The sequence below is a fragment of the Stegastes partitus genome, unplaced genomic scaffold (genome assembly GCF_000690725.1).
Source record: "Stegastes partitus isolate 25-593 unplaced genomic scaffold, Stegastes_partitus-1.0.2 Scaffold2455, whole genome shotgun sequence".
NCBI classification, from domain to species: domain Eukaryota; kingdom Metazoa; phylum Chordata; class Actinopteri; family Pomacentridae; genus Stegastes; species Stegastes partitus.
In genome coordinates this window covers 72,670-86,355 of record NW_007580186.1, presented here as the reverse complement: position 1 = coordinate 86,355, position 13,686 = coordinate 72,670, and the positions used below count along the sequence as shown (strand labels likewise).

General features: G+C 41.3%; 1 protein-coding gene across 1 annotated transcript in view; it reads right to left on the bottom strand.

The window, feature by feature from the left end:
* Positions 1-11,165, bottom strand: part of jade2 (jade family PHD finger 2) — a 75,654-nt gene extending 64,489 nt beyond the window's left edge. Inside the window, exon 1 of the mRNA XM_008305256.1 lies at positions 10,386-11,165. The gene's annotated coding sequence lies outside the window, so the exon portion shown is untranslated. The remainder of the gene's footprint in view (positions 1-10,385) is intronic.
* Between the last annotated feature and the right edge of the window lie 2,521 nt (positions 11,166-13,686).

Genomic DNA, 13,686 nt, shown 5'->3' with positions numbered 1-13,686 from the left:
TTAAGTAAAGTGAACACTTAATCTGGAAAAGTCAAAAACTTCAAGTTGATTTTCCTTAAAATTAAGTTGCAGCAATGCAAACTGTTCATTTGAGAGGAATTCAATAATTTAAGTAGATCCAACTCAAATTAGTGGCAATAATATTTCTTGTTAACTCAATTTGTATAAATTTATTTCAATTGCGCGTTACCAACTGAAGAAAATCATTTTGGATGTTCCTTTAATTCTCTTTTTTTCTGTGTCCATTTGAAGTAAAAGTGTCAAAATTCTGAAAAACACTCCAAAACAAAAATTTGTAGAGTTTTTTCATTTACTGCCAACATCAGGTCTAACGAATAATTTGCCAGGGTTTTGGGACTATGGACCACATACAAAAGTAAGAATGATTGGTCCTCGTACTGTAAAGGCAGCGAGTCTGTGTCACTTTATATGACAGAAATAAATGCATGTTCCTGTCATTTTTGACCACCGAATAAACTAAAATGTCTCTAAGGCTTGAGTTTAAAGAATTTTTATGCTCAAATCCTATCATTTTTTTTTCTTTGGCCAAGTGCAAAATGTTAAGCATTTATCTTAAACCCTCATTGTGTGTGTAAGTACAGGCTGACAGAGCTGCTCGCGCGGCTGCAGACTGTCAACACAAAAGGCATTTCAGGCGTATTTTTCATTCGTCCATCTCGCACGCGTCTGACAGAACAGATGCGCTTCCACTTGAATCAATACAGCTGTCGACACAGGCAGTGTAACGGCTCACACTTCACTCGCTTTGATGACTTTAACTCTATAATGCGACCGAATGCATCCTGTACAGACACCGACAGAGAACCAGACATTCGTCATCCAGGGGATTCAGCTGGTCCTGTTGTCTTTTCCCCTCCAGGTGTTCATGTTGTTCTTGATTACTTCCCTCTGTGTGTCCGTTTCCCTCTTAGAAATATGTCAACAATGTGCTTGAGTAGAACCTTTGTGTCGGCGCAGTTTGTCCTCTTTTCAGGTGTTTATGGTGGGAAGGAGGTCAAGTGGCTGAGACCTCATCTGCATGGCAACACCAAGAGGTTACATGACGCCCTCTTGGATATTCTGCGTTTTTTTAAAAATGGTCCTATAAATAAAAACGGCAAAAATCTGGTAGCAAAGATGCCAGAAAAAACAGGTTAAAAAAATGGCAAAAACATGAAAATAACAGTAAATAATACAGTAAATAAAAACAGTGTAATTTTGCAGTCACGCACTGTTTGTAGAAATACAGATTAGACAATTATGTACGGTTTGGGATTTTTTTTTTAAATTTTTTTAAGTCAACATGTAAATTATTACTTTCTCGCTGATTTTACAAAACATCTGTAATTTAATGAAACATATAAAATTTGTGAAATAACTGAAAAAAAATTAACACTTTTCAATCCTTAAAATAGATCAATTTTCTTTTAAATAATCAGTTAAATAGTACGTTTTTTTGAACTGTTTTATATACAGTAAAAAAAACAAAATTGTTATTTTACGGTCAAACGCTGTAAACAAAGGAATTACCATTTGTAAAAATACAGATTTTTGATATGGACATTATGTAAATTAAGACTTTTTTCTCTAGTTTTACTAAATATTATTTGAAAAGGTAAAATCAGTAAAATAATAGGGAAAATATATATATAATTTTTCAATCCTTAATATACATACATTTTCTTTTAAATAACAGCAAAATCATGTAAAATAAAGATTTTATTTTATTTTATTTTTGGGGGGGGATTTATATGCAGTAAAGAAATTATGTCATTTTACAGCCAACATTCTAAAAAATGAATTACCACTGGGGAAAAACAAATACAGATTTTTGATGTCAACATTATTCATAGTTTCATGGCCTCTTTTTAGGTTGTTTTTTTTTTACACTTATTGTGCAAATCAATACTTAAGGTAAAGTGTTTTTAAAAAATTAGTGATGAAAACTGTTGAGAAAAATGTGGATTCTTGTCCCATGTTTACAATCTATAACTGTACTGATGGTCCATGCTGTTGTGCTGCTTTTCTGGCTGTTGCACATCTGCTTGTCTTGGAAGAGGGGTTCGGCTTTTGTTGCTCTTTCTCATGCTCCTTTCATTTTTTACCCCATTACAGGGTTTTTTGGGGAGCTTCTCCTCTCCAAATTAGGGGTCTAAGGACAGAGAGTGTTCCTGGACATAATTACACTCTGGTTTCAGGATATTTGACAAACAAGAAGCACAATATCTCAAAAGAAAGCCAACCAAAGCCGAGTCTATTGCTGGTTGCACCATCACCCGCTGACACAGTGAGAGCTGCAACAAAAAGTTGGAAAAACCACAACTAAACATGAAGTGAACAGACAAAAACCACAGAATACAGCTGTGCTTAACATCTCAGCCAGGAACTTTAATGCTCCGCTCACGACCTCGCACACCAACATCTCCTGACTGCCTGGAAGCTTCAGAGCCACTTAAGAGCAGTCATGAGTCACTTTCTGATGCTGATATCACCATCACCATTCCCATCAGCACTCTCCCCTGCGGTTTCCCCCCCCCCTACAGAACGCTCCGTGGGGATCCGCTGGATGGAAGGAAGCTCGCCTCTCATGTCAAATACAGAAGACGGTTGTCTCGGTAAAGTGAATTAGTTTTCTGCTATTGCTCTCAGGGGAGCTCAGCCTCCCTAAGTTAAGTGTAAAATAGCACAGAAACAAAAAAAAATAAATGCCCCCTGCTAGCTGTTGCGTGGCGTAAATGAGGAACATTAGCAGGTACGAGCGTCGGTTGGTCCTTACGGGAAAGAGATTATTCCCAAATGAAGTATCTCCCCCACAGACACTTCATTTAGATGGTGGATTTGCATGTGTAGGTGGTTTATTAGTAACTTTTGTTTATTTTGATATGTTTTCTTCAGGCCTCTCGTCATATAGCAGACAGAGGTACCAATCCCTCTATACACAAATTAAGTTATTTTTTAGCATATTTAAATAAATGCAAAAGAGTTTTATCTTGGCGGCCTTTATGTGGACGTTTCACACAGGAAGTCTGCAGTTTCGTAAAAATAGGCAAATGGAACTAGTGAATATTTAGCTACCACTTCATGTAAAGGTTACCTGTTACATACCACATGTGGATTAAACTAGTCACATTTTCCATGCAGGGCTTCAACGTAAAAACCCTGAAAATGTAGTTTTCTCTTAATCAGTTGTTTGCAATTCACGATGAGCTTGTAATTGACATGCTCCAATAAGAGTATAAAATTACAATGAATGTAGGACCTAATAAATTAAGTGAAATTTAATCTAACTTTCATCACAATCTTTATTATTACACAGTTCAGTTTGAATTTTGTGTGGGTTTTTCGTAATTTTTTAGCCCCAAATACAGTAGATGTGGATTTTTTTTAAATAAGTGTTGAGTAACTTTATTTGACAATGGAAGGAAATTGCAGGTATGAACACAAACCCACTGAATCAAGCGGTACAGTCTGTGCTTCAGTATCTAACCACAATGTAGAGTATTGGTTTGCACCCAACAGTTGTTGTTTTTTTTTTTTTTCTTTTCTTTTCTAAACCACAATCCAACAGACACAGAAAACTTCATGCAGCGATTGTCAAGTTGTGCAGAGTTCAGAACGTAAGTAGTCCTTGTTCTGCTCTCCAGGAGACCCGATGCTACCTGGGAGGTCCGCTCCAACCAGAACTAGTTCATTTGCTGCAATGCATAGCTCACCAAAAGTGCAGAGGAAGGACACCAAAAGAGTTCACCTGTGATGAGATGGCAGACTACTACCACCAGCTGCAGTCCAGGATGGTAGAAGATTTGGAAAAGAGAAACTCAGTGCCGAGGCAGCTAAATGACACCAAGGGTCACACAACAACGGCTTGATGGCGGACAAAGAATTGAAGAAGCACCAAAGCAATGGAGACACGAACCACCACTGTTGGTAGCGTTTTAGCAAAAACAGTATGAAGACTTTTTTGAGTCGGGCCTTTAGCGTTGAGTTGCAGTGACAGGTTTTGTATTCACACGAATGAGTTCAACTAAATCTGTGGGGAGTAGAAAGTATCAACATGTTTGCCTGCTGACAGGGTCAAACGAACTATTTTGCTTATTGCATACCACTGCCTTAAGTAGCATCTCTGGGTGACACTGAGAGAAATCATAAAAAGACAGTTATTTCACATTTGTATTATGAGTGCTTTAAACTCAATCCGAATGTAAAGAATTTGATTTATGCATAAGCAACTTCAGAGAGAAATAAAGCTAAATAGGAGGAAGAAACAAAGTAGGAAAGGAAGAGTGAAAGGAGTCTACTGGTGTTATGAATAAGAAATGAAAGGAACGGCAGAATGAAAAGTCTGTCCTAACCCATACACACACGCTTACACAATATGATGGCACACCATATGTACACACACATATGCACACCAACTGGAGAGGCGTCGGGCCAAACAAACGAGCCACAGAAATCAAATAGATTTCCTTTATCACCTTGCTGGCTCCAGCCACCAGAACATTAACACAATATTTATTGATGCTGCCACTGCTCCTGCTGCTGCCGCTGCATTATGGGAGCGGGAGTGAGTGAGCGGAAAACAGAAAAGATAGGAGAGAGAGAGAGAGAGAGAGAGGAAAAAAAAGAAGAAGAAGAAATGAGTAAAAAGAAGAAAATAAAGAAGAAGAAAGCGGCTGAGGTCCAAATAATTTTCCAGCTAAGCCTCCCGCTCCATCTCCTGAAATCTGCTGACAAACAATGAAGGAGGTAAAGTCAGAGCCAGCGAGTCTGGGGCCCTGCCAAAAACCCAGGAGGAGAGAAAAAAGGGGGAGGACAGGTGGGAGGAAGGAGGGAGGGAGAGAGAGAGAGAGAGAGAGAGATGGAGGACTGATCCATAGCTCCCATCTCCACTGCCATCAGGAGTTCATTAGCTTCTGGAAAGGCAGTGGAAAGGACAGAGAGATGGAGGATGAGCGCTCTGCCCTTCACTACGAGCGACCCCAACTACCACCTCCCTGTTTATCTACCTGCACCTCCCCTCCTGCACCCCTCCTGTCATCTCTCATCTTGTTGTCTCTGCTGGCTTCACCTTCCTTGTTTTCCCTTTTCTCTAAATATCTCCTCTCCCCACCATCTTTCTTCTTAATTCCCTTTACTTCCACACTGTGCTTCTTTTTTTGTTTTAATTGTATTTACTCTAATCTCTGCATTAACCGCCCACCCGCCACTCCCCATGACGACTTGATGGTTCTGAATATACAGTTTAAATTCAAATAAATATACATTAAGCGCAAATAAAATATTCGAGGATGGCACAGTGAATAAAAGGCTTATTTCCCTCTTGGATCGCCCGGTGTTCAAACAGCAAAGGAGCTTCTGACATACTGTTTCTGTCTGTTGTTTACTCGCCCTCGCTGTCTCCACACAAACATACACATACATACTCCTGAAACTCATCCCATCAGCAGCTCAGGCAGCATCTGTCAGCCTGTCCATCAATGCGCTCGCAACCTTCAGACTTTTTTTTCATTTTTTGTGGTAATAAGAGTAGGAAGTAGCGAGCAGGCGGAGGAAGAGCGGTGCAACAATCAGGAAGAAAAAAGGGGAAAGCATGTGATGCATACCAACAAATTTTAATTGTTTCTGCTGCTTAAACTTTATCCACAGGGGAGATATGAATTAGCATAGCTATACTATATTTTCCTACCAATGTAATTGCTTGAGTTGACTTTTTCATACAGTAAAGCCTGACACCATGAACCATGCCGAATTACTCGCACATGGACTTCTGCAGTAGCTCAAGACGTCAAATGAAAATGCCCTTTTTTCTTCCTGATTGTGCCGATTTACACTTGTTGAGTGGTCAAGTCACTTTTTGAATATTTTACATCCCATGCAGTTCATCTTCACATCAATAGGTGGCTTTTCCACTGCAGGAACTCAAGGCAGCTGCAAATATTTACAGGAACGCCATGTGTAATCTACCTTTCAGTCTTTCGGGTTCCATTGCAGTAAAGGACCCAACAGCTTTAACATTAACTCTAAGTGCGTCAAAACAACAACGAATCAGAACTAACAGACCTGAATGAGGTTCTGCAGTGGCGGGTTGGAGCAAGGTTGCACAACATACACCTGTAATTGTACATTATTAGCTCTCATAGTTGTCACAATGGTTACTGGTTTGTATTTCTGCCACAAAATTCGGAATCACAACTGACCTGAACATAGTTTGGACACCAAGACTATGCAAAACTAACTTCCTGCAACAAATAAAAAACGAACAATCCGCACTTTCAAAAGAAATTATCCTCTCAGGTGTTTTGAATCCATCCGAGGTCCATCTACACTTATTAAAGCTGAAATGATATATTGGTTGCACAATGTTCTCAGCTGATATTGGCCTATCGCAGATATAGCAGGATTAGTTCATATTAAAATCTTTCTTCTACAGAACTTCATACAGAAAAAGATGCTTTTAGTAACTTGGAATTGGTGTCATCACATAGTTCGTCCAGCAGAGCAGCTTTGGTTCCCCTGTTCACAATATTCTCAGCACCATCTGCAGCACATGTAGCAGAGTACACATCACTGCAGCGGAGTTCAACTTTGTCTTCATTACAAGGTACAAACTTCTGTCAGATTCATTGCTGCAAAGTTCATAAACAACGACACCTTAAATTTCCCTTTGGAATATAACTTTTATATAAATATACATATATAAACAGTACCAGCCAAAATATTGATATCAGGATTTCTTGCTCCATAAAATCAGTTTCAGACCTAAAAATGCTGCATCAGGCAGAAAAGAAAGATCTTCTATTTATTTGAAGGAATTCTCACATTGGAGAAGCTGAAACTAGATAAGATTTGGCATTTGTTCTAAAAACAAATAGCCTAAACACGCAACATAAATGAGATATACTCTTATTATCTTTCTATGCATTTGAAAATCCACAGATTCCAACAGCAGGACTGCCATCATTAAACTCTCATTTACTGAGGGGAAATGAAAATATATAAAATAAGAATAAAGGAAGCGAAACATAAGCTTGGCGAGATATGCTCTAATGATATCTCTATCTAGCCCTGTAGCAACAGCCTTTATTGTAAACTATAACAAACAACAGATCATTAATTTTATCTGAAAAACCATCTGCTGCAACCACAACATCCACTGCTCCCATTCAGTCAGCAAGGAACAGGTTTTGCAGGAAAAACAGATATGAAGCACATTCCAATTACTCCTGCGAAAAAAAAAAGAAAATCCATAAAGTATCTGCAGCATTTTCCTCCTCACCAGTGTTGTGTGCAGGTGTGCAGACTTTGCAATTACGCTTTACTAACAAGGCTGAGTCACAGTGACACGGGGGGGAAAATGTAAAAGTTGAAGCACCCCCCCTCCTTTCTCCTTGAAAGTCTGACGTCATCTTCTGCCCACCGAACAGCAGGTTAGCATGTGCACAAAAACACGCGCGCAAGAACCCGCTAATGAGGTTCTAGGCCACAGCAGGGTCATCCAGCACTGACAAAACACATCGGGGTCATGCTTAAAAAAACACGCCTGCAAGCGCTTAATTGTGGTTGGGATTGTGTTGCAAAACTTGTAAGACAAGACAAAACCTGTAGTCGACAAGAAACTAATTAATACAAAGTCATTAGAGTGTCAATATTTGACAGGACATCCAAATGTGAAATTATCCCGCAGCCATAAGTGGAATAAAAGTACTTTATAGGCTTTTAAATGTCTAATTTTATGAAGGGAATCCTGCTCAATTTCACAATAAGTTACTGTAATGTGCTTTACTAAAAAGAATTATCAACATGATTATCATATTCTTTTTTCCTTGTTTATTCTGTGTCTTTGCAAGCTTCAAGAGAAGAAAAATCTGTTGATAATCAGTTGTTTTGATCCATCAATATCTACAATACCAGGATACTGTAAACATACAACGCAACATGCACATCAAAACACCAGCAAGGAAACACACAAATCCTCCTCAGCTACTAGTAATGCTCTCGTCGTAAACATGCGGGTTAGTTAGTTGGATAGTAAGTCGAGTGCAGCAGTTGACATGACAGCTAGCCAACACGCCTGCAGGCAGCTACACACTCACACGCACACACACACATAAATCCCTTAGCTCAGTCGGTTCCCATCCTTCTTATATGACACGTATTTCAGAATAACACACACACACACTCTGCCCTGCAGCCTTTTTAATCTAAGTGTGTAAAAAAAACATGCATGTGTGTGTCTGTGTGTGAGGGATTGAGGGTACAGTTTACGTGACGTCACTGGTCCATTCATGAGCAACACCCCTCCTCCTCCTCCTCTTCCTCACTACGTAGCTGCTAATGCGATACAACGCACCACGTGGGGGTCCTTACCCCCTTTTACAGCCAATCAGAGCTGAGCGCTTAGTGCAACAGACACAAGTACGCACGCTACACACGTGTGCGCACGGACACATGTGAGGCTTAAAAGGTCTGCATGCTCGAGTTTCACATGACATACTGTTACAGTAGGAGGAGTGGGGGGGGGAAGCCGATACATTCCCCCCGGCTAGTGCTGCCGAGTCAGATGATGAGAGAAATCAGTGTAAAATCTTGATCAAGACATGAAGGATGGATTGATGGAGGGATGGAAAAAGTTGTGGGTGTGGAAGGATGGATGAGAGGGAAGGCAAGAAGGGGAGAGATGGATGGAGGGACTGAAATATGGATGACTGGCTGGAGGGCTGTCATCAAAAAAAAAAAAAAGAAAAAGAAAAAAGATGGATGCAAAATAAAAACAGCTCTCATCCCTGTTCACTTGCTTTGTAAACAACCGCTGTCTCCAGGCGAGAGAGGAGAGACCCAGGGGAGGGGAGGAGGAGAGTGAGTATGAGTGAAAACAAGATAGCACTGCATCAGGAGAAGATATGAAAGAGCGAGAGGGGGGGATAGAGGGATAGAGGGATAGAGAGAGAGTTGTTATGCCCCCACACACCATGACTCATCTCCGGTTTTATACCCAGCGGGAGGAGGCTTGTGTGTGTGCGTTTGCGTGAGAGAGAGAGACGGTTTGAAGAGCGTGCATCTGTACTTGAATCTGCGTTCAGGAGTTGTGCACAAGTCTTGCTTCTACGTGATGATGATGTGAGTGTGAATGTGTGTGGAGGGGGAGAGGAGAGGAGAAGAGAGGAGAGGAGGAGGGTGTGTGCTGTCACAACTGGGAACATTTAACAAGTCCCCAGACGATTCCAGCTTAATTGATTCAAGGCTAGAGCCACTTCAGCCTCTTGTGTGCCATCTTCAACTCGAAAAATATGGATAAATTGCTCCATCCGCTAATGATCGGCGCTAATAAGCGGACATAATATTCTTTAGAGGTTCTCCGGGCGATTATGTAGAGTAGGTGGCCACAATGCACTTCCGAAAAAAAAATCACACAGGAGGCAAATGCCCCACTTACACCCCATTAATCCTGCTGACATCTGACTCGCAGCATCACCATCTGCATCCACATGTCAAGTCCTGGTTTTGTTTTGTTGTTTTTTTTGTGTGTTTGCTTGCAGGTATAGATGCCACACACTCATCCAACACAGAGCTCTGACTTTGAGGAGGTAAACAACAGCCACTCCCCCCTTCTTCTAAAGCCAGCTAGATCTGCACAGCACGAAGCAGCAGCAGCAGCAGCAGCAGGAGGAGGAGGAGGAGGAGGAGAGGGTGAAGGAGGCAGAGAGGAGTTGCTCTAATTCCTTGATGTGTGCATGTGTGTGCTTGCGTGCTCAGCCTTCCTAAAAGCTGCACCGCTCTCTCCTCCCTGGCTTCCTCTGCCCCCTTTTTTTTTTTTTTTTTTTTTGCTGAGAAACCTGCAGATCCCTGGAGACTGTGAACATTGGGGTGCCACCACCCACCCACCTACCTACCTAACCCTGCACCCGACACCTCTTGCACCCTACACCCAACTTCATGCTTCACACTACACATTCCCTGCATCCACACACAAGTTGAAAGTCACATTCCTGGTGCAAATGAGCCTATTTGTTGCAATTACGCACGAAAAATACGCACACTTGGACACTCTCCAAGTACCAAACACTTGATTCCCACTGGGGCTTGTTTGCAGCACAACGTGTCCAAGTCTAAACATTCATTCCTCTGCGTGCACATGTTTCTAAAGGGTTATTTGGAGTATTTTTTTTTTTTTACGCGTCCTCGACCCACATGCACCGCTCAGGCACAAACACCGCCGCTGACTGTGACTGACAAGTCCGCTTCAAAAGTGCGTACGGAGCCGCTGCTGCTAGCCTAGCACTGGTAGCACTAGCAGCAGCAGCAGCAAAGTGGACTTCAGAGGTCCTGGCTGCAACACTTTTCACATTTCCATCCACAAATAAGTATTTATTTTTTTTATTTTTTACCTTGATTGCAGTCAGCTTCTGGTACAGAGACGTCCTCAGTCCTGAACGCAGGCAGGCGATTCCCAGAGATTAGGAGATCATTGGGAGCCAGGCACATGTAGTTTAACAGTGGAGCTTTTTGGGGACTAATTCAGTTTTGCCCACTCGGTGCCCCTGGCAGGCTGCTAGCAGTGCTGCTAAACGGCCCCCGCGACTCCTGGTCCACGTTGGGTGACAGGACCGTCCCTTCCCCTCCCCTCACAGTGCGTGTTGACAGCGCGTCAGCTCTGCAAAGCCCCGACGACCGAGTCCAAATCCGAAATAAAATCCTCCCCCTCCAAAAAAAAAGTGGCAGCCACACTGAGATACAGCCTTTTTTTTTTCTCCCAAGTCAATAACAAGCCGCTGGTCCTGCTGCTGAAGCGGGCTGCGAGGTGCGCACAACACAGCGCTCACAGGAAAGCATGTCGCATTTTGCAAAAAAAAAAAAAAAAAAAAAAAAGCCCCAAACGTGGTGTCAAAAATCCGACTGTTTTCCTCTCGGGTGCCAGCGGTAACGGGAGGAGGGGACGGAGCAGCAAGCAGGAGGAGGTTGTGGTGGTGGTGTACAGAGAGAAAAAAGGGTGCTTTATTTCCAAACGATGAGTCAGAAAAGATTGCAAGCCAGTTTCGCAACGTCCCTCCTTCAAAAATAAAACATACAGCTCCGTCCGCTCGTCTTCACTTGCTGCCGTTTCGCTCCGCTTCCACTCCTCTGGCCCGGTGTACGTGCACACCGCTCTGCACAAATGCACAGGCGGGTCTTGTCTTGCAACCTCTCCCCCCACCCCCACTAAAAAAAAAAAAGACAACACGGAGAAAAATCAGCTCTTATCATCAGCTTGAAAACTCTTTTGGCGCCATATTTATGGCGTACTTTCAATTCACTGTTACCGCAAACTGCACTTCCTACTCTGACAAATGCTAGATTACTGCGCCTCGGAGAGGAGAGGACGGGGATTGAACCTTCACCTGCTGCCAATTCTCTGTCAGAGACTCACTCTGTGGTACAAAGTGACAGAAATCTACATCAGCATGCACAGTAAATTGACATAATTTTCCTTAAAAAAAATTAACAGACTTTTTAATTAGTGGATGACTCAATCATGCAATGCACAGTGCATTAGATCTGAAACATGATAAACTTTCAAGTAACATTTTTTTCTAACTGTTAAAGGATTCACTTGCACAAATAAATAAGTTAAATATCTGCAAAGTTTTATTAAAAAAAATAAAAAAGCAACTGACACCTTAAACCACCTAAAACAGCTGAAATGACTGAAACTCTATTTATTCATATAACCAGAAAAACTATTTAAAAGTGATGTAAAAGTGCAATGCACAGTGCATCACATCCTAAATATGTACAACATGTTAAACTTTAACCTTTATTCTGGTTCTTTAAAAATAGTAGCTTGACTTGCACAAATAAGAAGTTTAAGAAACATCTGCAAAGATCTTCAAAAATGAGCTGTTTATTGATGAGTGATGCCTAAAACAGTTTCAAATGACTATTTATTCATATGACTGAAACAATAGGACTCAGTCATGCAATGCACACTGGATCAGCTGTGAAACGTTTAATAAACATTTATTCTAGCCCTATGAATTCACTTATTTTCATTAGATATATCTACAAATGTTACACGGTTTTAGCTGTTTTCTGGAAAGTGGCACCACCTTAAAATCACCCCAAACAGCCTAAATGACATGAGCTATTTGGTGACTGGAGTCCTTTTGTATGAGGAGAATTAAGTTTCAAATACAAACTTGAAATTTGTAGTGGCACTTTTAAAAGCGATGCTTAATTATTGCCAACTCCATTAACTACTGTCAAAGTAACTGGCAGCTGCAGCTTCAGTTTGAAGTGAGGGCCTGTATCTGCACTTTACTGTAAGTGATAATATCTCTCCACCAGTGATTGATTTGCGCACAGTGATCCAAAGGGAATGGTTGGCAAGTAAATTACCTTCCTTCACATTTTCTCTAAAATCTATATTTAAAGGGGAAGAGGGTGTTTGATCAATGCGTAATCTACTACCATCCACTGTCTCTAAATCACTGTCCTCTGCCTGTTATCTAACACAACTACATTTTCTTGCACTTTTTTCTGACTTCTTTGCAGCTATTTCACAAACAAATCAGTCTTCATTTTCTCCGCTTTTTTTTTTCCCAATGTGGAGCTTTTGTGTGCACCTCTGCAGTGACAGACAGTGGCTCATATCAACTGTTTGGATTCATTTTGGCTCAGCTTCCTGATCCAAAATGTCTGGTCAATACACATGCATGCAGAGCCAGGAGGCATACTAAAAATTAAGGTCATTGGGATGAACAAATGGGACAATTTGACTTTTATGAAACACACAGACCTGCATGTTATACACACACACAAATAGGCAATGATGGCAGGTGCACAAATGCTCATTCCAGCAGTATCATGTGTCACTCAGAAAGTGGAGATAGAGAGAGAGAGAGAGAGGGAGAGAGGAAAAGAGGGTGTGATGCTGTTTTGCACAAAGTGAAATGAGGCGGTGAAGGACACAGAGGAGGGATTTCTCTGGCACACATTCAAATGCAACAGCAGCATCCCACAGTTTTTTTTTTTTTCTACCCTCCCTGCCTCCCTCCCTTCCCCTCCACATAATACAGGTAGGTAGTGTCCCCCGAGGAAACAGCCTGTGACCCTCTCCATGGTCGTTTTAATGTGCACTAATGCAATTTCCTGGCTGATGAGATGCACACACCATGTTTGTTTAGGAGGCAGATCTAGGTCAAATTGTAGTTTTTCTATTTAATCTGCTCGGTGCATCACATGGGTGGGGTTTTCAGTTTTAAGGGGTTAGTATTAATGAGTCAGGTTAACACAGGCTTCAGAAAGTTAAGCTTAAGGAAAGTTAAAGGAGGAGGGATTTATTGCAATGCTATTGTGCTTACATTTTTTCCACTAGTAAAATGTGAGGTCCTTCTTTGGGCAACATGTTGACATAAAGCTTTGGAGAACGCTTTCTTAGCCAGACGTTCAGCAAAGCATATGGATTTCATTTAATAAAAGAATAATCTCCCTTTTCTTAATCCTCCTGGCTCATTACTTTTACGGTTATTACTGTCTTTTCTGTTCTGTACTTGCAAAACGAAACAGTTCAAGTTTGGACATTTTACGTTTAAACTTTCATCTGTCGTGCAGTACCGTCAGGGAGGCATCTGATGGGCCACAAATTTATTCAGAAGCACATTATAATGGCCTTAAACACACAGCCGGAGTCATAAAGAAGTCTCTTCAGCG